The sequence below is a fragment of the Talpa occidentalis genome, unplaced genomic scaffold (assembly GCF_014898055.3).
Source record: "Talpa occidentalis isolate TD23 unplaced genomic scaffold, MPIMG_talOcc4v2.1 talOcc4.4, whole genome shotgun sequence".
Taxonomy (NCBI): Eukaryota; Metazoa; Chordata; class Mammalia; order Eulipotyphla; family Talpidae; genus Talpa; species Talpa occidentalis.
In genome coordinates this window covers 6063096-6087285 of record NW_023604295.1, presented here as the reverse complement: position 1 = coordinate 6087285, position 24190 = coordinate 6063096, and the positions used below count along the sequence as shown (strand labels likewise).

The 24190-nt window shown below is 51.8% G+C and overlaps 1 protein-coding gene and 1 long non-coding RNA gene across 2 annotated transcripts in view; one reads left to right on the top strand and one right to left on the bottom strand.

The window, feature by feature from the left end:
* Positions 1–24190, bottom strand: part of RUNX1 (RUNX family transcription factor 1) — an 85579-nt gene that overhangs the window by 8414 nt on the left and 52975 nt on the right. The window lies entirely within an intron of this gene.
* Positions 6484–17190, top strand: LOC129146703 (uncharacterized). Its single transcript, XR_008553747.1, has 3 exons — positions 6484–6572; positions 6650–6761; positions 17014–17190. It is a non-coding gene; the product is annotated as an uncharacterized LOC129146703 (long non-coding RNA).

Below are 24190 nucleotides of genomic sequence, written 5' to 3'. Positions count from 1 at the left end.
GTCAAGCACCCCTAACCCCATGTCTTAAACCCACAGCAAGCTGAAGTATTATGCCACGGTTCAAGCTCTGTCTTGTTTTACTGGAGTGAAAAAGTTGTGCTCGGCTTTTCTAAACTCATAATTAAACCATGCAAACGTTGCATAAAGTTTCACAGCCTTTTAAAATTATGCTTTGGTAAAAAGATCCTTATGATGAAAGTCCAAGCTCTGTGGCTTTTTTTTTTTTTTTTTAAACACGGCTTCACACTCCACATCTTCTTCCTTCACACCATAACTTGGCTTTCCAGTGTTGGGGGGCGCGGTTAGCTCTAAAACCCCAGAGCCCTGCTTTGTTTCTGTTGTGGCTGCCTGTGCTGGGGTTCATTACCAGGGGCCGGCCAGAAGGCGGTGGTGGTGAGCTGCTCACACAAAAACCCCAAATAAAACAAAAAACCCAAAAGGGTGATAATGTGGTCTAAGTGGCAGCTGCTGTTGGGTGTCTGCCCTTGCCCTGATGGGAGGGCTAATATGAAGATGGCAGCCGTGCCTGACCTCTGGGGGCACTGGGCCAAGAGGCAGAGTAGGAGGCCTCTGGGCCTGTCTGCACGGGGCCCAGGATTAGTTACCTATACTTCCTTACTCTCCTCTCTGAAGGCAGATGGTGTCTAAGCCCCTCCCAATGGTGACGGAGCTGAATCCTAATTCGGATTGGACCCATGCTCCCTCACTCTGCTTCCCTGGTAGAGCTCAGCAGACTCAGGGAAGAACAGGCAGAGGTGTGGGGTGAAGAATGGGGCCTGGAAGAAGTTAAACTTCGGTGCCTACAACTACCTGGACAGCATTTCCTAATGTCAGTTAAAAAAAAACAAACAACAACTTAGAGTTAGTGTCATGCATTTCTCCTTGTGAAAGGGTGAAGTGTGGAAAATACCAGTGATGATGTGGATAAAGCTGAAGGGATTTTAAAATGTAACAACGACAACAACAACAAAAAGGAGAATGACACTTGTGATAATAAATGTGTGCTCTGGGAAGAGGGAGCACCCAGGGCTAAGTGGGCGACGTCAGGCAGGAAGCCATGGGCAGTGGAGATGACCATGGTCAGTCACTCTCCAGAGGGCAGGACTTCCTGTTCTTGAAGGGACTGCCTCTGGCAAGTCCCTCAGAAAGAACAAAAGATTATTGAAAATTTACTGTGTGGCAGGCAGGTGCTAATTTAGCTGGTAACTGAGTGATGAATAAGACCAATATGGTCCTTCGGGAAAAAGAATAACTATAAGAAAGAAAATATCAAAATCAACAAACAACTATGAACAAGAGACACTCTACGGGGGGTGGGAGTGGGGAAAGGAGGGATTGGGGTCAAAATAAAGGGGTTGTAATTGTATGGGGCATATAAAAATAAAATTAAAAAAAAAAAAAGACCAATATGGTCCTTGCCTCACTGGAGTGCAAAGTATGATACTAGTGACCATGCCAGGGCTGTATGATGCCTGGAAAGGTTCTTCTATTGCAGTAATCACTGTGAGGCCCTCCTTCCCTGCCTCTATTCCTCTTCTCCTCCCTCCCTTTCTTTTCCTAGGCTCATGAGCTATTTGCTGCTTCATTTCTTCATTTTTGTCAATGCATTTTTGCTTTATCAGGGCCACTGTGTTGGACACTCAGTACTAAATGGTTATAGACAGTCTGCCCCCTCAGGGAGCTACGGCTAGTGAGAGACGATTGGCTGTGTGCAGGAATACCTGGATTATCTGCCTCATCTAGACTTGCAAATAGCTGTTCCCACGTTGGAGATAAGAAGACTAGTGGTATTTATTACATGCTATGTTCTGCCTCTGAGAGCAGCAGACAGGGAAAGCACCTAATTTAAATCAGACAGATTTCGGGTTGAATCCTGCCTTTACCATAAGCAAGCTACATGACCCTGGGCAAGTCACTTATTTTCTCTGACCCGTAGTTTTCTTACTTCAAAGGGTAATAGTGAGGAATAAATAAGATAAGCCATATATAAGGCAAACATCACAGTTTTGGACCATATTACATGCTCACTATGTCTGACTCATTTTTATGATTATATTACTGAAAAGGAAGAGAAATCCATGCCAAGGGACTAATCTTCTCTTCATGGGTAAGGCCACACACACACACCTGCTCCAGGATGAGGCTCAGGTAATACTGTGTTGTGTACTGATAAAGAGCTTCAGGTCTGGAGAGGAATTGGGCCCAAGTGATTAAATGGTTAAGGGGCAAGAAAATGAGATTTGAGGTGAGGATAGAGAAGGCAGAATCCAATCTCAACCAGGTCGTTTCCATTAAAAAAAAACAAAACTGCTGGATTATAACATTTAAATTTGAACCTGTGTTTTCCTGAGTACGTAATGTTTTGATGCAGTCACTTTACCAGGACCATTTTGTGAGGTTATTTTCAGCTTTTTGATCATCAAATAGTGGGTGCATTCCTGAGCCCCACTCCCATTTGAAATGAGGGTCAAAAAAAGGGGAGAGAAGCTTGGGATAAAGTGGGGTTGAGGCTAGCAGTGAGCTCGGTGGAATTCAGGGCATACATCATTTAATAAGAAAAGAGGGTACTTTTATCTTTGGAGGGTGCAGTATCAAAAAGCATCCAGAATAAAAAAGTGCTATCAAATAATTCATGTCAAAATGTCCTGCAGCTTCCAATTTCGGCCCTGAATTGTAAAGAGCTTGTCTTTACATTATATACATACTCCTATCTTTACATCAAGAAAAAGGCTCAACAGGCTGATAATCCATCACTTTTCTTGAATCTATTAAAGAATTGAGATGGCAGGGCAGACTGCCACACCGACCTCATGAGAACAGGTGAATACAGAAAAGTCACATTGAGGTCTGCTCACTGGAGCAGATGCCACTGGAGCTGTAAACTAGTAGAAACACTGAGATGGTAATTTTGACAAACTGTAGGAGACTACATATAGATTAGTGTCAGAGTAAGAAACTCGGGGCTGTGGTCGTGTGTGTGTTGGGAGGTGGGAGTGGGGTACATGTTCGTGGGTTTGCATTCAGGAACTCCACCAGGTTCTCACAGGATCCACTGTAGTAATAGTGGGTGACTCTTAAAAGAGCTGCAAGACTATTTAAGGAGGAACTCTTAGGGAAGCCGAAAGGCAAAAGGGAGACAAAAACAAGGATATGAGAATAATATAAAGCCTCTGGCACCTACAACTACAGTGGGTGTTAAACACAGCTCAACTCCTGGCTATCTGAACATAAAGCTTATATGAAAAGCCCATTTACTTCAATATCTATTACCTGATACAGCTCATCCAGCTTTTGGAAACAAAATTAACAAGTTACACCAAAAGACAAGAAAAAACACAGCTTGAAGAGGCAAAGCAAGCATCAGAATGAGACTCAGAGCTCTGATTTTGGAACTGCAGGGAATTTAACTATGATTATTATTGCTAAGGGCTCTAATGGAAAAAGAAGACAATGTGTAAGAACGGATGGGTAATGTAAGCAGGGAGAGAGACAGCCTAAGAAAGACTAAAAGGAAATTTTAGAAATGAAAAGCATTATCATAGAAATGAAGAATACCTTTGATGGGCTCATCCAAAGACTGGACATAGCTGAGGGAAGAATGAAAGAATTTGAAAATATGTGAATAGGAACTTCCCAAGCTAAAAGGAGAATAAAAAGAAACACAAAAACCTCAGAATATCCACAAAGTTAGGGACAATTTAAAAAAAGTACAACATGCGTAATTGGAATACCAGAAGCTGACAGAAGAGACCACAAGAATGGAAGAAACATTTGAGGTATTGATAGCTGAAAAGTTCATAAAATTAATGACAGACACCAAACTACAGATCCAGGACATTCAGTGTATACCAGGCAGGCTAAATATCACATAGTCTATACTTAGGTATTCCAACTGAGGACATAGAGAACACCTTGTTAGGAGGGAACAACTTTGTCTTATGAAATGATCCAAGAAGAGACTGGAGTAAATATTTAAAGTGTTGAAAGAAAAAGCCACTAATCTAGAGGAACCTATAATTCTTGATTTCCCTCTAAGGTGAGGGGGAAATGACATTCTCTGACAAGCAGAAACTAAAGTAATTTATCTCCAGCAGAGTTCCCCTGGAAGAACATTGAAGACAGTCTTCAGGGAGAAGGAAACTCACATAGGTCAGACACTGATCTATATAAAGAAAGGAAGAACAGCAGAGAAGCAACTAAGGAAGGTAAAATAAAGTCTTATTTTTCATCTCGATTGTTCTACAACAATTTAAAATGATAGTAATAATGTAGTAGGTGATTATTACATGGATAAATGAAATGGTGATAATACTGACAGAAATGGGACGGAAGAGCTGGTGCAGTGTTATTGGATGGTGATTTACATTTGTTACACAAGACTCTAGCACAACCACTATGATTTTTTTACAGTAGAATTGAAATGCCAAAAGAGGAGATAAAATGGAAATAATATAAGGCTCTCAGTTAAAACCAGAGAAGGCAGAAAAAGAGGAGAATGAAAGAAGTGTGACAAATATAAAACAGTTATTCATAGAATATTAACCCAATTGCATTAATAATCACTTTAATGTGAATGATGTAAAACACATCAAGGCAGATTGTCAGAGTGGATTAAAAGCAAGACAACCTTATGTGGTCTGCAAGGAGTCTACTTTCAATATAAAGACTCAGGTTAGAAGTGAAGGGGTGGAGAAAGAGTCCATATGAACATCAATCAAAAGGTAGAGAAGCTGTAGTAATTTTATACAAAACTGAGTTCAGAGAAAGAAAAAAATTTCAGGGTTAGGGAAGAGAATTTTACATGATGATAAAGGAATTAATTCTCTAAGATCTAAATAGCCTCGGCATATATACGCCTTACAAGAGTATCAAAAACATGATGCAAACAATGATCAAACTGCAAGGATGAATAGAAAAATACACGATGAGAGTTGAAGACTTTAATACTCCTCTTTTAGTATTTGTTACGTCAAGCATGCAGATAATTAGGGCATGTTGACCTGAATGCTGCCAACCAACTTGATGTAATTAACTTTTATAGAATTCTCTGTCCAATAACAGCAAGAGAACACATTCTTCTCAAGGACACAGGGAACATTCACCAGATAGGCCAATAAAAGCTGCACCATAAAACACCATAACAAATCTAAAAGGATAAAATTATACAAAATGTTTTCTCAGGGCCACATGGATGTAAACTAAAAAAAAAAAAAAAAAAAAAAAAAAATCAATAACCAGAAGACAGCTGGGAAATCCCCAAATATTTAGAGCTTAAAGAACATACTTCTAAATAACCCATGAATCAAATAAGAATTCTCAAGAGAAATCAAAAAGTATGTAGACAAAAATGAAAATACAACTTATAATTTGTGGAATAGAGCAGTCAAAGCAGTTTTTAGAGGGACATTTATAGCATTGAATGCTCTTCATGGTGAGCTCCCAGAGTTGACTTTTCATCTTTGTAATGCAATTGGCTGAGTCAAGCTTGATGCGGAAGCATCCATATCAAAAGGGGCATCCATTTCAAAGAGTGCCGACACACACACACACACACACACACACACACACACACACACACACACACACACACGGCAGCCACAAGCATGGAAGGGCCAAGCCACTCCATGGAGGCTCCTTTGTTTTACAGATCCTGGTTGATTTAGATTTCTATCTTTTCCTTTCCCTTCTTTTGTCTCTCTTCTCATGCTTTAAATTCCCTGCTTCTCAGATTTGAATGTACCAATAAAGAGTAAGCCTGTGAAATCCCAACACCCTCTTTGCCCTGCTAGCCCCAGTAAAAGGAACACCCTAGGTCCCAGCTCTCTCTACCTCCCATGTCACTGTGGCCCAGGTATGTTATAATTTCCAGGTCTTGTAAGTAACAAGCCTATTTTTTCAGTTTCCTGATGGTTACTGCTGAGGGATTTCTTTAGTCATAATAGGAACTACAAGGGGTGGTCCAATACTAGCAGTGGCTTCAAAGGGGAAAACCTATGAGAAACTCACCCAGGCCCAGGTGTGTGCCCCGAGGCAGCTCAGCCAGGAGCGTTATTATTAATAGGCTGAGAGTGATACAAAACATGCATATATTAGAAAAGAAGAGAGATCTAGAATCAATAACCTGAGTTCCCACCTTAGGAAATGAGACAAAAAGGAACAATAGATAAACCTAAAGCAAGCAGAAAGAAATAATAACTGGACTTGAAATCAGTGAAATGTCAGGAAAGCAATAAAGACAGATGAAGACAAAAGCTGGCCTTAGAAACATTTAAAGCACCCTGCTCTGTCTTCACGTTCCCACCAGCCTCCTTGGTTCTCCTCGGGCAACCCGGAACTGGGGGCTTTCTCATCCCACCCTCTACGCAAAGGGCCTCTTCCTCTGCGGCGCCAGGTAGAAGGGTGGCAGGGCGCCGCGTCTCCACGCCTCCACTTTGGTTGATATACTTAGAAAGGATTTTCTTTGGTTTTTCAGCTGATCCCTCAAAAGACAGGTCTTCAGCCTCCGTTCCAAGTCATTTAAATACAGAGCAGACGGTTATGCGGGGTCATGAGGCCCTCGCACCCCAATCCTGGTTAGTGAACATATAATTTATAAACCCTTGGGGCTGCCCTGGTTTTTTCCCTAGAAGAGTTTTTTTCCCTTTTGCAGCTTGGAAGGCAGCCGGGCACTTCCGGGGTGCCCTCCAGGGTCACCTCAGGCCCGGGGAGCTGGTGTAATGCCTCTCGAAGACACAACAGGATGTGACTCAGGACTCAGACACGTGAGTCAGTTTCCAGGGTGATGTGTCAGGGCGAGCCCCAGCACTGGCTTACATCTCCCCCTGCGGACCCCCGGGGCCAAGAACTGGGCTCCCCTGCATACAAAAAGGGGTGTCCCCGGATTGCCTCTCATGACCTTCAGAACTGTGTGATCTCAGCTTCCCTGGGGTCATTCTCTGCCATTAAAGAGGCATGTCCCAGACCATTCCACTGTCTTTGAGATGCTGCAGCTGCACGGGGCTTCAAACGGCCGCAGCCCCCCACGTTGGGGCTGGCAGTCACCTACGCGCCCAGGTAGCCAATGCTGGATTAGCACCTTGTGGCTATCAGTGAAATCCCATGATAACGTGAGTCAGTTCCCACCAGCTCCAGATCCTGGAAACAGAGGTTGTGAAATAGCGCTGGCATCTGCCAACCGTTTGTCTCCGGCTTGCTGCAGACATCTTGGTTAGTCATGGACGGCTAAGATGCATTCATTGTTCCAGCAATTACTTTGAAGGGAAGCATCCAGCACCAAGCCGGGGCAGAGACCAGCCTGGGGCTGCTGCCTTTGAAAGGCCTTCGGGGTGTACAGGATCCCGTGGCAGGATGCCCGCCAGAGGGAGCGAGGATAGAGGGAGCGAGGTTGTGGGGCCTGCACCCTCCACCGACGCGGCCTCTGGGACACAGACCACGGGACGGAAAAGTTTGGGGAGGCTTTGGAGCTTTGCTGTCAGGGGCCCTGGGCATGCAGGAATGCTGGCTCCTGACTCAATGCTGCTCCCCTCCCTGGTGGCTCCTCATAGGCCTTTTCCTCTCAAACCTCTGTTTCCTCATCTCTAAAAATGGGGGTAACCAGACTCACCTGCCTCACAGGTGTGAGAGTTAATTAATGTTTGTGGAGCTGCTTTGAGAGCCGCAGATGAAAGGCCCTCTATAAATGCAAAGTGCTATTCCTCATTAGGGCTGCCAGACAGTTCCCAGGGGAAACAGTTCAACCCTTGCCACGAGGCCTCTCCCTCCGCCAGATCCGTCTGGGACGCGTCTGGAAAAGGGATCTGCGCTTGGGCACAGTTGCCTCCAAGGAAGGAGGGTTCAGGGATAAGTCACTGGCTGCTAAGAAAGATGCATGCTCTGATAAGGCTGCTCCCCTGTAGGAGCCGCCTCCCTGAGTCCGAGGGAGGGGACCTGCGGCTCCCAGGGGTGGAGGGCCGTGGTCGCAGGGTGGCCCTGACCTACAGAGCATGTAGGTCTCGGCTCTGTCCTTCTCACATAGCAGCCACGTACCCTTCCTTCGTCAAAGGAACATCCATTGCAGACACCTTTCTCCAAAAGATGATCTGCACACTTATTTTCTGCACCTCGGTGGCCCCCCTACTTTCCAGGCCTGACTGATTCTGCAGACAGACTGAATACATTCGCGCGGAGCCGGGCCGTCAGGCTGTGACAAGGCCCGTTCAGATTATCACGAGACTGCCCTGTTCATTTCGTTGCACGCCTCCATGTTTCTCCTCCCAGCAGAAGTCTCAAAATACAGAGGGGAGAGGCGGCTGTCTGCTCCTCCTGCGCATCCTCTAGTGCCTGGGCCATTTCGCTAGTTCCTTGTAAGGCAGAGCCAGAAATAGCGTGGGGAGGACCACATATCTCGGGGGGCCTGTAGCTTGGTTGGGGCCCTTGGCATCGAAGGACACTTATTCACTGACCCCTCACTTGCAAGGACACCTCAAGGCAGGAAGCTATGGGGGGTGGGGAAGAGGCTGCTGCCGCCCAGGAGTGCCAGACCGCAAGACGGGGTTTCTGAAGATGGCTATGCTGGGAGAGCCCCAGCATCGATGCCACGGAGAGCCGGGTGTGGGGAAGCAGAGCCTCCGGGACTTCCCAGAGTGGCGCTGCCAACTTCTGACCAAGCGGAGACAGTGAAAGCTGTCCCTTGGGCAGATCCTATTAAGCAGCGGGACAGAGCCTTTGCCAGGGTCCTTGTAATGCCCCGGGGTGGCAGCAGGTGAGGAAACAGGAGCGATGTTATCTTCGGGATCGCTGAGACTATAAGGTGACCCCCGCCTCCCCCCAGAAGGAGATCTGGAGCATGACAGGTATGTGTCCTGTCATTTCGCAGCCTGGCGTCTGCTGAGGCCACCCGGCCCAGCCCTCTGTGCCAGCCTGCTGCCCTCCAGCCCACTCCTGGCCTCAGGCAGGCTGCCCGTGGGATGGCAGAGACCCCAGAGTGGGGTCCCCTCACCTGACTTGGGTGGTGCCCCCGCTGGGCATTCTCTTAGCTGCCACCCTAGTCTTCACTGGGCCCCTCCGTGGCTTTCACAGGTGCTAGAGGGCCCCGTGACCCAGCTCCCACACGGCACGGGCCTGAATGCTTCCATTCCAGACTTGATGCCAGAGACACTCATTTAAAGCCACCACCCCTGAAACCTGACATTCTAATAAGCTCCAAAGAAGTCATTTCAACAGGGAAAATGAGAACATGAAAGATGCTGGCCGGTCCTTCGGTCGGTGCCTGTCTCACACATTTCCTGGATTTGGGACCCTCTCTCTGAGCTCTCTCGGGGGGCTTGAGCCAGGATGTAGTCAGGGAATGGTTTGGAGGTCTGAGTGATTAGAACAGAGCCCCCCAGCCTGCTTCTCACTCACTGTGTGCCGAGGCCAATGATGGAGTCCCTTGGAGACTTGGTCCCCACCCCCCATCCTGTGGGGAGGTGGTCAGAGAGCACCCGCTTGGGGCCACCCAGCAGAGAATTCTCACACTGGAAGTGCCCCACGTCAGACCCCAGGGACCCCAGAGACAAGCCCTTCCTTGGCCAACTGCAAGATTCCCTCAGCCTCTCACCGGGGGAACGTTGGTCCACAATCTATGTGCTATGCAGATGAAAAGTAAGCCCTCTGCCCCTGAGCACGAGCCTCTGCAAAGGGAGGACCACAGCCACTTTGCAGAGGGCAGCTGCCTGCCAGCTGGGTGCCAGTAGGACACAGATAGCCTGAGGCTGGCAAATCTAGGATGGACTGTTCCCTCCTGAGGCGGGGCTCATGTCAGAGAGTTAGAGCTCTTTAAGAGCGTCCTGTATGCTTGGACCTGGAGAAGCACATTCTGATAAGGGGGGAACAGCTCACGAGCTGGCACCTAGCCCCTTTGGGTGCTTGTCAGCCAAAGCCCTGTCTGCCTCCGCATGCCCTTCTCCTCTGTCCTCCTCAGGCCTTGCTCCTCCTGGCTCTGCTGCCATGCAGCTGGATTCTGAGCGGGCTTCCCCCTGCACTGCTTACCCCAGCATTCTCATTCCTAGAGACACGGCCTCCAGGGAGCAGCAGGCACCCTGATTCTGGTGCTTCACTCCAACATTCTGACTGTGGGCCCACCTCTAGCACTGAAGAAAGTCCCTGAATGGCCAGAGGGATGACCCTCTCTCTCCTAAATGGCACCAGCATCCCCTCTGGCCTTTGACATTTGAGTCTTTCCCCACCCTGCCAGAAATAAGGACAGCGCCAGGGAGCAGATTCTCCCCACACCGCAGACATAAGACTTGCTTGACTCTCAGATTTGCTCTCCCTTCGCTGGCCGCAGAGACACAGCAGGGTGGGCAGCTGTGAGCCTCAGCCACCTGCTTCATCCCTCACGAGTCATTCTACAGACCCAACAGCTCCAGCTTCCCTTTCACAGGCTCATTTCCAGAGGAGGAGACGTGGTCATCATACTTCTTAAATTGGAGGCTTCTCTGTGTAGGGAAATGCTCCAAGAAATCTGACACACTTCTCTTTATTTTTCAAAAATTGCTAAATTGTTGGGATATTTGCCATTGGAGCAACATGAGGAAGAAGATGCAAAACTTTTTTCAATGGTGGTGAGAATGGCCCATTAATAAAAGGAAGGAAGAAAATAGAAACCAAAGCTGATGAGCACATAGAGAAAAAAGAACCGTTGTGCACTGCTGGTGGGAATGCTACTGGTCCAGACCCTATGGGAAACCATTAGTTCTCCTGGGCTGCAATGTTCTCCTGAGCTCACTGCAGCACTGTACACAACAGCCAAGTCACGGACACAACCCTAGTGCCCAGCGACAGATGATAGATAAAAGTGGCACCTATACACAATGGAATACTACTCGGCTGTAAAAAAAGATGAACTCTTGCCATCTGCAACAACATGGACAGTGCTGGAGGGGACGATGCTAAGTGAAGTAAGTCAGGAAAGAGGCAAATCCCGGATGATTTTACTCATGTGGAAGATAGAGAAACAAAATAAAGGAACACACAGAACTAAACAGAAACAAACCCTAGAACTGAGGCTTCAGTGGGAGGGGGCTGGAGGGCTCAATGGTGGAGGACTCTGGGGGCTTTGGCAGTGGGTACAGGAACATGTCCCCGAAGAAGTTTGAACCTGTGCCCCTACATCATACACAGTGCTGTAAACCAACTCGACTGTGATAAAAAATGATGCAATAAAAATAATTTTGAGTCCTTCAGAACAATTGTACTGCTTTGGTTTTTAAGAGTATCGAAAACACCATTTTTCACCTATCTGTGGGAGTCTTCTCCTCACTCAGGGGAGAGCTACGCAGAGGACTCTGCCCCTAGGCCTGCTGTCCTTGTGCACGCCTCAGCACCTGACCCTGCCGTGAACTGAGGGGACCGCGGTGGGTCCTGCCCGCGCTGCCAAGCTGGTGTTGGAGCATCAAGGAGCCCTTTGAAGCTGACAGCCAGGAACACTTTCACGAGATCATCCCGAGCGCTGAACAGAGCACAGACTCATAAAGTCAGCCCCACCGAGGGGCCACTACCTGACCACGTTGATCACCCAAAGCCGGATTCAGAAAGGCACATGGAAATGTGCCAGAAGTCTCTGAAACAACCCCCAGATCTCGGTCTAAAGTCACACACATGCACACAAGCTCTTGGGCACAAGCAGGCCTCTGAGGATCCACGGACCCTTGCTCCGTTTATGGACAGACTGGGGGCAAATGGTGTTTCAGATACAGCCTCTAGTCTCCCAGGTGGCCCCGGGAAAGACGACACTGCACCCGGCGGAGGGACGCCGTCCTCCAGAGCCCCGCTTTCACTGACAAGGGCAAGGCGGTGCCGAGACCTGGGCTGTGACGGAGAATTTTGTTTTTTCATTTAAAAGTAGAGATTGCAAAGCAGACAAGTAGGAAACTCCTGCGGACAAAGGGGGGGCAGAGAGGTTTGGTATCAAAACGAGTGCAGATGCTCGAGTGATGCCTGTTGGCTGCAGGCATTGAGATGCCGCAAGAATCTCCCAGAATGGGTCCCCCAGGGTGAGTTCTCCTCCAGGGACCCTGGGCCATGTCTGGGGGCACTTTTGGTTGTCAGTGAGGACGAGGCCTCTGCGGGTGTTGGCCACTGGCAGTGCATGTGGACGCCCTACAGGGACAGGAGGGCCAGCCCCAGTGGAGAAGGATACGGCCCAAATGCCCATGGGGCCTTAGGACACCCAGCCCTGATGGGCATGCTGGCCACGTGGTTTACCATCCTCGTCAAACCGCCAGACAAGCCTAAATGATGCAACTTGCAGAGGTGCCCCAAGACCCAGAGAAGATGAATGCAGCCCCCGGCCCGGGCAGAGACAAATGGAACTGAGGGTGGGCGGAAATGAGGCGTGCTGCAGGGCCCAGGGGGGCTGAAGGCCACGCCTCTGTCCACACCCAGGGGAGCTCTGTCCCCACGCCGTCTCCTGGCCTGGCACCCAGCTTGGGGCAGGTGCGCCAAGCCCCACCGTCGCAGGTGCAAACCTGCGAGCTCACTCCTGAGCTGACCGCCAGCTTGGCCACCTGGGAAGGAACAGGCCGCTGCCTGCCGCCCCTGAGCTTCCCGGGCACGAGTCAGAGGGAACTAGATGATGATGCAAATCCCTGCCAGCACTGCTAAGGTTTCCTTCCAACATCTGGGGTGATGGAGCAGATACGCCAGCTGCGAGGCTTCCGTGCCAGCCCCTCCGAGCAAGCTGGAGCGCAAGGGCCACGCACCTGCCTTTGCCCACGTAGGTTAGTGACCGGGCAGTCACTAAAAAGACCCTCGGGTTCTTTGTGGACAGATGACGACAGAAGCCCTTTCTTCCCAATCCAGTTGCCCGAAACTGACAAAACCAGGACTGGTGTCCACGAATCTCTAAAACGCAGCAAGCCCAGGATGGACGGACGCGCTCTGGCGCGCTCCTCGGGCCGCTCACGGGTCTGGGCCTGGGAGGGCGGTGCTCATGCCAGGGCTGTCTCCTCCTCCCTTGAAACCCAGCCCAGCAGCCCCCAGTCTCCAATAAGTCCTGGCGTCTGCTGTTGCGAATTCATGAGTAACTCTAGTCAACACCCTGCTCCCCACCCACCTCGTGTTTGGGGGGTGGTCGCAGGGGGGAGGCAGCCTTCCGGAAACGAGGCGGTGGCAGAGGGGTCACGGGGTGGCCGTGTCTCCCTGTGGCTTTCAGCTGCCCAGGGGCCGCACCAGGCAGAGGATCTTAAAGCCTTTTATGGCAAGCGCCGCCCGCCACCCCCACCCCCCATCACTTAAAATAATGAGTGAGCCTAGCTCGATGCGTCTGTCTTTCAAGTGGATTAAATGCGCGCGCCTGCAGTCTCGCAGGCTTCGGCCTGGCTGTCTGAACCTCTAGATTAGACAGATGAGCGCGGGGCAGACAGCAGTGAAAACGCAATTACGCAGGCAAACTTTTGAAGGATCTGAGCCCTGGGGCACAGGCTGTTTACGAAAGACTAAAAGCCCCGTTTGTGCTGAGCAGTTTGTCCCGAGCAGCCCGGCTGCGGCTCCTGGCGTTCTGGATCCCCCCGCCGGACTCCAGGCAGGGCTTCCAGAGGCCAGATAACATCGGGTTTCTGTCCGCACCTCGGCACCTCAGGGTCTTTGCTCTGTTTCCAACAAGAAAATGCAAGTACCAACAAAAGCCCATTATAACGTCTCTTTTGTGCGCGCGCCCTGGCTGTCTCCCTGCGTCTTTCCCTTCTGCATTGTGTTCACCACCCCGGGAGGAAAGCAGGCACCCAGGGCGCATCCTATGGCCGCTTGGCTCCGGCTTTGGAAACGAAGCACTTTTCTTTCCAATAAACAGGAACTTCCTGTCTTCTTACAAAAAAAAGCCAACCAGTCTCAACAACCCGGCCTAGAACTTTCCCCGGATTTGCACAGAAGAGGCTTCGAGGAGCCGAGGGAAGAGAGGAGGTGGCGGGAGGGGGAGGGGCAGGGGCAGGGCGGGCGGCAGGGACCGGCCCCTGCAGGACACGCGCGTGTCACTCTCTCGGTGACCGGCCGTGCGGGGGCCTGGGCCTTGGCAGTGTGGCTGCGCCCAGGAGGATGGAGGGGGGGCTCCTTCCCCTGCCCTGGACCCGGCTGGGCGCAGAGTGAGCGGTGGCAGTGCCTGGTTTGGGTGTTGGGGCACCTGACACCCTGGGCAGGCCAGCGGGTCACTGTGGGAAGCAGGCTGTGTGAGCAGGGGCAGGAGGCCGCCAAGATAAAGCGTGAGCTTGAAGACAGCGCTTGAAAAGTGCTGGAAGCAGGAAGAACCTAGGAAGCTTTTAGGGAAGGAGGCAACACAGGGGGAGGGGAGAACCCGGGCCAGGGAGAGCAGGGAAGTGGGGCAGGAGGGGCACGTGGGGGTCACGGATGATGGCCACTCCCTGCTCTGGGCTCAAAGTCCCTCATTAAAGGTGTCAACCAATTCAGGTGTTTGGAAGATGGTCTCAGGTGAGCCAGCTGGGGAGTGCGGGTGCCGGTGAGGGGGACAGCAGGTGACCGCAGAGTTCGTCCGGGGGGTCCGGACAGCGAGAGGGGAGCAGCTCTCTCTGGCCTTAGTGGCCACAAGGCTGGGAGTCAGAGGTCAAGTAGCATCGAGATGCCCCGGCTCCTCCTCGTCACAGAGGGCAGGGGGCCGGGTGGGGTGCAGGCTCCCGGGTAGGGCCATCGGCTCTCCTCACTGGGCACCCTGGGAGGCGGAGAAAGGGCGAATCCAGGGCGCAAGCAGCAGAGGGCCCTACCCTAGGGCTGGCGCTTCGGGAGGAAGGAAATTGCTGGGGGCAGGGAGTTTTGAAACTGGGATGAAAATCTGCAAGTGACTGTTTTGACCTGTCCTGAGGGCGGAGGAAGTGCTTCCCCGTGACCCCCGGCCCCGAGCCCTGGGGCCTCAGCCAGGTCCTCCTGGGCTTCTGGAGGAGCCTCCACCTAGGAGAACCCGTCCGTCCGCGGAAGCACAGCTCCGGGTGGGGAGGAGAGGGCGCCGGTGCCCGGCGTGGGGCTTCAGGCAGCGGGCAGTGCCGACTCCTGGAAGGCATCTCGGGGGTTTGAAGTGATGATTTTGCAGACCAGGGGAGATCTCACGGCCCCCGCTCCCCGGGAGCCCACCACGGTGGAGGCGATGAGTCAGATCTGGTGACAGTGGAGGGCAGGGTCTGGGGAGGTGGGCATGCGGGAGGCACGGGTGATGGAGCTGGCGGGTCGGGGTCCTTGGTGGGGACGGACAAGTCCTGGCCAGAGAAGCAGCCTGGGGGAGGGGAAGGGAGGAGCAGAGGGGTTTCTGGGTGGGCGCCACGACGGCCCCAGGCTGCAGGGAGGGCTGACCTCGGCGTTCAGGGGCCAGAGGAGGAGGCAGGTGAGAAGAAGCCGCTCACGGTCACTCAGGCCCCGTCTGCCTCTGGCTCATCTGCTTGACTCTTGGTCTTTTCAGAGCCTGGGGGAGCACAGGGGGCAGCGGGAAATGCCAGGAGAGGCCAGAAGCTCTAGACAGGTGGCATCACTGGTTTCTGTATGGGGCCTCCTGGGCCACACTGGCTTGGAAAGGCGTCTGCTTTCTCGGCCACGTTCCCTGGGAGGTGGCGTGTTCAGGCAGCACGCGGGTGAAATGAACATGGAGCCCGGGGGTGAAGTGGGGTTGGGGGTGTTGTGCATCGTCACCCCCAGCCTCCCTGAGGGTCCGTGACCTGCACACGTAGTGACTGGACCAAAGGCACATGGAAGAGATTCAGACCCAGTTGAGAGGGGACCCTGGCCCCTTGTCATTTCGTTCTGCTCCCTCTGAAAAGCCTTCAGTCCTTCTGTCCCCTCTGGGCATGTGTGCTGATAGGCACACGGAATTGGGGGAGGGGGCTGAGTTCATAGGGAATCACCCTAAGAAAAACAGATGGCCCCACTTCCTTTCCGGAGTCCCAGGTCTCAGATGAAATCGCCAGCATGTTCTCCCCGCTCAGCCCCAGGCTGACGTTATGAGTCAGCAGTGGGGCTCAGTGTGTAACTAGTCATTTGTGGGCGAGGACAGGGGCTGCTTAATTCTTACTGGGGGACAAGCCCAGCAGAGTGGCCGAAAGCCGTCAGCTCAGGGAAGAGCCGGCTTACTGAGATGGGAGCCAGGGGATTGGTTCCCAAGATGTGACGCACGGAGAAGAGGCGCCAGGCGCGCCTGCCAGCTGCTGGCACCCTACTGTAGGACCTGCCTGATCCCAGGGCCCTCAGCATCATGCACCCCGCAAAAGCCAGGCATGTGGGCAGCTCTGGCTGGATCATAACTATGGTAAACCTTTAGCCTGGAGGAGCCAATCTGGACCCAGGAAAGGGCCTGCCCAGTGGCTGCCTGGATTCAGGGCCCCAGGGAGCTGCCTATGCAAGGGTGCCCTGACTCAGGGCCGCAGGCGGCTCTGCTCTGCCTGCTGATGACAGGGGACAGATGGGCTGAGCCAGGACTGTTTTCTATTTGATCAGCGAATAATACAGAGCTGGGGGGAAGTTCCCTTTTGTTTTCTGTGCCAGCCCCTGCCATGTCAGCGATACAGGGAAAACAAGAGGCGAAAACCTTTACCAATAAGACCCCATGGCCCAGTGCAAAGGGCTCAAGTTTCAGCACTTGAAAGGGGGCTACACCCCACCCTACCTATGCACCCCACTTCTCTATGCACCCCACTTCTCTACGCACTCCACTTCTCTGTGGCTCCACCCCAGGGATGCCAGTGAATTTATTCTCCAACGGGCCTGGAGTTCCTAATCTGGCAGTCAGAAATTCTCCTGCATAGAGGGCTACTGTTGGTATTGTTTGTTTGTTTTTCAATTTCCAAAAATAAGGAGAAGTTTATAATTTGGGGGGAGGGGGACAGAGAGGCGGGCGAGAGGGGAAGGGCAGGGAGGCAGCTGACCCCAGCATTTCCCAATCTGGCCTGGGTCTCTCCCTTCTCCGGGACATCTTCCTCCCTCCCTGTTCTGAACGTGAAAAATAAGCAGTCCGCGCCGGCTGCCGGGAGATGTGTCTAACAAGGCCCTCATTGTCTCAGACAGGTGTGAGATTGGACTTGATTCGGGGCCAACACCTCCAGTCCCGGAGCCAGCTCCGTGAGCTGAAAACATGCACCAACCCTCCAGTAATACCACTGCAGCCAGCCAGAGTCTCAACAATTTAAGGCTTAACACACACAACATAAATCCAAGGAGGATGGACGAGCCGACCGGCAGCTTCTTGGGCGGATGCCTGCAGACTGTCTGCAGATCAGACCCTGCCTGTTTGGGTTATTTGAAACTTTTTTTTTGGGTAATATAAAGATGAGAAAATGGGTGGAGCAGGCTCAGAGGAACACTGGGGTTTGCCTCATCTTGTTCCAACAGCCCCCTCGTTCACATAAGTGCTGTTTTGAAGGCAATGCTCTGGAAGGTTCTCTTTGCTGGATCCAAGAATGAGGAATGTGCTCAAGCTGGGGAGCACGGGCGGAGGAAAGCTGAGCCCTGGACGGTGGGGGCTGGCTGTGTGACCTTCGGCAAGTCACTTCACCTCTCTGTGCTCCCGGTGAGGGGCCTGGCAGTCCATGCTGGTCTAGCTTTCTGTGATGCACTCACCTCCGGTGGTCAGAAGCTCCAAGTCACTCTAAGAACTGCATCTTTGAACAAGAAAAGGCTATTTCCCACCCATCCCCTTCCTCCTTCTCTCATCATTTGGAAATCTGCAGTCCTCGGACTGTGAGGCCAGGCCTGAGGGACTCACACTGTTGGGAGCACCATCCCCAGGGAACGTGGTCACACTCTCCCAGGGCCAGGGTCACAAGGGGGCATGGAGCCTTAGCGATGGAGGGGCCCAGCACGACACTAGGCTTCTGCGCCTGACATTCTCAGAGCAGCCCTCAGCCTGCCATGCGTGACCCTGACCCTGGCGGCATGGACGAGGGTGTGGCCATCACCAGGACGCCTGCCGGTGGCCCTGCCTCCTGTGCCCTCACTGCCACACGCCCCTCGGGGAGAGAATGCTGTGAAGCTGGCAGCAGCCCGCTGAGCTGGGGCGAGGGACTGGCACTCAGCACAAGCCCCCATCCTGCCAGCGCAGCCTGCCCCCTTCAGCTTGCCGGTCTCCTCTGCCTTGGAGGCAAAATCAGCACAGGGAAGTATTTACTTAAAATCACATAGGAAGGTGAAACTCGGTTCAAAGGAATCCTTTTGTAGCTGGTTCACGAGAACGGCCAGAGGCTGACCATTCACAGCCTCTGACTGTGTCCAGTTCATCAAGGGTGAGATGGGTGGGGTTCAATCTGACAGCTGCCCACAGGGTCCCGGGGTCAGGGTGTGTCCAGCTGGCCTCCATGCAGCTGTGGACTCCCCACCTCCGCCATCCAGGATGCAGAGTTGGGGTGCTGAGGTGTGTGTTTGATTTTTGCCTTTTCAAGAAGTCCCTCCTCCTTTAAGGATGAACTGCAGCATTTTAGAACTGGAGGAAGCAAAGGGCACAGAGGCCAAGCAGGGGCTCAGTCATCTCACCAGGGAGACGAGAGCCTCTCGGACAAGGCCCTGGAAGGCAGAGCAAGACCAAATGTCCTGGTGAGATCTGGCCTCCCCTTTAGGCTCGGTCCTGAGCCATCTCCCCTCCACGCCGTCGGGAGCTCTGAAGCTGTCTGGAAGGCTGCCCCACCGACCTTCCTGTTTTCCTTTCACCCCTCCCCTACCAACACCCCCAAAGCGAAAACACAAAAATGTGATGCGCCTTGGATACTGATGGTCACCTCCAAGGTAGGGGTGCCAGGGCTGGAGCGAGCCCTGGGCCAGAAGCCCCACGTCTTGACGTTTTCAGACGCACCCTGGAAGCTCCTGGGCCCCGAGTATCTTGTGCGTAGAATAAAGGGCACTGAGCAGAGAAGTTTAAGGTCCCTTCAACTTGAGCAGTTTTCCCTTCCCATTAGACCTTCTGAACAGCGGGTGTGGGTTCCGCTGTCAGTTTGCCCTGGGAGCAAAGCTGGAAGGAGTTCACCACTGCACCCAGGGTGCCCTCAGTGCCAGGCAGCAGGAGACACCCTGGATCAGGAGCACAGGGTAGCTGTGTGGATCACCCACGCCATGTGCTACACCCCAGCACCCCCGCCGAGTGCACAAGACAAGACAGCAGCGAGATGATCGCCGGCCTTTGCCGTGTCTGCAGAGCACCAGCCTATGTTAAATACTCGGCAAATATCTCCACCCGCGCGGCGAGGTCACGGGAAAGAAGACGGCTTCCGGAGGGCCAGGAGCCAGGGCTTTCATCCGCACACCCTCCAGGGAGTTAGGAGCTATGGTCACCTGGCCCATTCTACAGCCGGCGCAAGACTTCAGCCATCCTTGCTGGGTCCCCAAGAGAGCAGGGTAACAGTCCACACCCGCTACCCACCATCAAGATCTTAGAGCTAATTTACGGGTCCAGATTCTGCTTTCCTCACAAAGAACATTCTGGGGGCTTCCAAGTTATTTCTTAGGCCCTTTTGGTAATAAGATGGGAGGCAGAGACCTCTTCCGACAGATGGGACAGACAGACAGAAGGGCTGGAGCTCTGCGGGACGTGGCCAGGCTGCTCCTCCCTCGGAGGGCCCTGAGTGACCAGGGAGGAAGTTTGAAAAACACAAGCCATTCCTCGCTGGGCCTCTAGGGCCTCTCCGCATGCCCCCTCCCCCCAGGCGTGAAAGAATCAAATGGGGAAATCGGGAAGAGATTCTGGAATAAGAATAACAAGATTTCCTTTCCCTTCCACCTGAATTGGTCATCTGTAATTTTGCACAAATTCAATTTTAAAGTCATGCTTTGTAATTTGTGGAAAATCATATTAAATTAAACAGATCCATGTCTGGGCAATGACTTCTCTCATCTAGCAACATGCGGCGGCTGGGGAAGTCCGTCACACGGCGGAGTCTTACCCAAAGAACCAGACGGCGCCTTTTCGCTGAGGGGGGTTGGGGGGGTGGGGGGGCAGCAGGATGAGGGTCTGGGACACTGGCTTCCCTAAAAATTTAGGGTGACCACAGATCCCCAGGAGTGGCAATATTCAGAATGACAGAATATTATAGTTTAAGACCACCTTGTTAATGGCTTCCTTGGGGGTCTCCCTGGGTGGCGGAGAGGACAGTGCCGGGTCACCTGGCCACCTAGTGCCCGAGCAGGTCAGGGGTGGCCCCGTTCTCCCGTCCACGCACACACCTCGTGGATGGCTGGTGGTGAGGACTGAGGAGCCAGCCACCAGGCCATTCTAGAAATGCGAGCTGTTACTATTTTGTTATTGGCCTGGCACACCTGTGTCCAGGCAATGTCCTCGTCATAATCTTGCGTGACGCGGAGCCACTCACAACCCGGTTCAGACAGGATCACAAACAGGCTGAGCTGCAACTCTGGAGTGGAGTTGGGGAATGAATTGCACATTTCGAAAGCTTCCGCGTACATCCTTAAAACCCCAGCCCTGTGGGATGACCCACAGCAGCGTGGCTTAACACTCGGCAGCTACAGTGATTCCATGTAGCAGGCCACTTACAACACAGTAGGGACGAAGGGGAACAGATCTGGAGAGGAGGCCCCTAAACAAACCACTTCACAGGCAGAAACGCCTCCTCCAGCGCTTGAGCTGGTGCTGACTTCTACAGATATTTTAGTAACTTTATCATTACATAATCTGCCACCGGATACGCACAGAGGGAGGCACTAATGGAGTGTGAGTGGCCCAAGAGAGCGACAGCCCCCGGGGACTCCACAAAGCAGCCACACTCACTGCTCACTTCCCTTGTGTGACCTGCAGCCCCAAGGAACACGATCACCAGCTGATCACCCCTTCCTCCCTTTGTATCCTGAGGTGATCTTCTTCTAAAGCCCCCCCAGCAAATGGAGGTAGTGTTCCTACCCCCCCCCCAAAAAAAAAATACAGGAGGAATCTGCACAGCATAAGATCTTTGGGGCTCGTATTTGTCCTTGAGATGACTCTAGTCGATCACACAAAACTGTAAGGTCAAGAGGATTCCTTTCACCCCCGAACCAGCAAGTCACACGTCTGGGGCACTTAGCTGCACCAGCTGGGGGAGCTGTGGACACCCAGGGCTGCGCTAATCCACCCAGGTACTCTGGGGCCCGAAGCCCTTTGGTAGACCCTCTGCTTTTATGATGCCCACATGGTCACACTCAAACCCCAGAGCTGAGGGGCAGGGCACACCCTTCTCCACATTCCAAGAGGGACTGGGCAGACACTTGGTTGGCCTGGAGCTGGTTAACCCTGTCCACTTATCGCCCCCAACAGCCAGAGGTTCACGTGAAGAAGCAGAATCACCTTTCCAGAAGGGCTAGTCAACATCTGCTATAGATGATGAACAGAAGAGCTTGGTCTCAAGCTCTTGAACTAGAGTGGGAATGTCCTAAACCCTAAGCAGGACTCCGAGCTCCCTAACCCATGACTGATCCAGGGTTTGGCACATGATCCTGTTTTCTCTTGAAAATTCTTATTTCTTTCAAAGAGTCCATGTTTTATCCACCCCATGGAGGAGAACCAGCACTGAGCTGGCCAGCACGCCACCTGAAGACCCAACCTTAGAAGAAACGGCACATTCCTTTTTCCTATCAACCCTCAAGAGTGTACAAAGAAACCGAAAATAGGCATGTTTGGCCAATGTTTGTTTTTAGGGTGAGTTCTGTGCTTTTTTTTTTTTTTAATTATTATTTTGTTTTATTTACCGTGGGTGGTAATTGAATCTCTAGTATCAAAACAGAAAATGTTCTGCCAGAAAGAGATTATGACAGAAAAGTCTATGGAAAGAAACTGGGCTGACAGTGAGGATCTTATTCAGGGCGTTTTGCAATCCAGATCTCTAATCTCCATAACAATTGGGCTGTTCTCCTGCCTTTGGAGGCCATTGTTCAAGAAAAAGAAAGCTCCATGGGGCTGAGGCTGCGGGAGTGAAATCTGAAAATAGAGAGCAAACTGGCACTGAGGTGGCTATTGACACTGGGGAAGAGAAACCCTGCTCTGTGCTTGGGGAGGGGGGCGCGGGGTGGGGATTCTCTCCTGCCCTGGGCTTGATGGAGTCCTCACAGTGCCTCCTCCACTTTACCTCAATCCACCATGTTGCACTTCAGAGAATGCTGAAATAACTGAGTTATAGACCTGTGTTTCTACTCCATCGTGTGAGGAAAAAGAAGAACACAAAAGAGTGGAGCCATCGACTGAATCTGGAGAACTAGGAGGGCTACAGGACACACTAGAAGCTCCTCCCCACTGCTCATTTGGGGATGTATGGTTCGCTGGGCTTGGGTGCAAACTTCCGGTCAACTGTGCATTCATGACAGCGGGTCAGAGTTCCTTTTTTTAAATATCCAAATGTGCAAGGCTCCTTTCTGCTGATTTGTAAATTTGGGATTATGAGATATGCAAAGTGAATCACCAGTCTTTTGAAATGGGTGTCTGGTCAACAATGCTGGCTGCCGCAAAGTCTCTTCAAAATAAGGCCACTGGCCTCTGGCGCTCCCAGAGGCCGAATTCTTGAGTCCATCCCAACTGGCTTGCTGTGGTCATCATGCCACCTGCTGCCCCTACAATGACTCATCTGTTGAGCCCTGAGCTTGAGGTTAAAGCAGGAAGACCCAGGCCTCTTGTGCCTGGTCTACCCTCCATGGCTTCCCTGATACAGGGCAGAGACCCTTTTCTTGACCACTCTCAGAATGTTGGTTCTCTGCCTAGGAGCTCTGGAACAGAGTAAGAAACATCTAACCTCACTACCACAGGATCCAGCAATTCCACTTTTAATCTGAAGATGATGAAAATGCTAATTTAAAAAGATATCTGCACCCCTATGTTCACCGCAGCACTATTCACAATGGCCAAGATGTTGGGCACAACTCAAGTGCCCAACGACGGATGAATGGATAAAGCAGATGTGGCGCGTACGCACGATGGAATACTACTCAGCTGATAAAAAGGCAAAATCTTGCCATTTGTGACAACATGGATGGACCTGGAGGGGACAGTGCTAAGTGAAGTAAGTCAGATGGAGAAAAGAGAGATACCAGATTATTTCACTCATATGTGGAATAACAAGAAACAAAGCAGCGGAATGGATGAACTGGAACCGAAACCAAAACAAACCCTTAGGATCTGATAGCAGAATGGTGGTTACCAGAGGGAAAGAGGAGGGCAAAGGGATGGATGGAATGGATAGAAGGGTCAATTAGATGGTGCAGATGGAAATTAGCTCTCTGCTGGTGGGCATGGACTGGTCTATACAAATATCAAGGTTACAGAGTGTAGTAAAGTTACACAGTGTAGTAAACCAATGTTATCTCAATTAAAAAAAAGAATCGCTGATCTCATGTAGAAAAGAAAATTCATACATTCCCCCTGGCTGGAAAATAAAAGTACCATGGATACTGAGTTCTGGCAAGGGATAGGCCGAGATGTCAGTAACCAGAAGACATGACTGAGCCTCTCAGACATGAGACACTGAGGTCACCTCTGCCTGCCCATCATATCCACTGGGGGATGGACGTGGGCAGCCTGTCTCTAGACTCACCTGACGCCCCCGCCCTCTCTGCCCCCCTGCACAGTAGGTAGAACATGGACAAGAGCTGAGTCCACACCTGTGTTCTAACCCAGGGAAATGTGAATGTGACCTCACTTGGGAAAGGGTCTTTGCAGAGGGAATTACAGGAAGAATCTTGAGAACATGAGATCCTCCTGGCCTGTCTGGCTGAGGCCTCAATCAAATGACAAGTTTCTACAAGGACAGAAGAGGAGCTGACTCCAGGAAGGCCAGGCGAAGGTGGGGGAGAGACGGGAGCGACAGCGACACAGCGAGCCAAGGGCTGTAGCTCTGTAGCTCGGGGCCCGGAGGTTGGAAGAGGCGGAAGGATCCTCCCCTGGAGCCTGCGGGGGTTGCCTGGCCCTGCTGACACCTGACTGCGGACTCTGGCCTCCAGGACGGCGAAAACACAAATTTCTGTTGTTTTGAGCTAACAAATTTGCAGTAGTGTGGCCACAGGAAATAGATGAATACACTTGGTGCCGAGGATGGGGGTCTGAACAACTAACAATTACAAGCATTACCCGTGGGTGGGCTCTCATGCCCACGGTGCCACCTTTCACGGTGCCCTAGGGTCTCCAAATGTAATGATCACTCCTATTTCACCGGCAGGGAAACTGAGGTGCCAACAGGTGAATTTACCAAAAGTCCTGTAAGCAGTAATATGTGTCGGTAGCCAATTC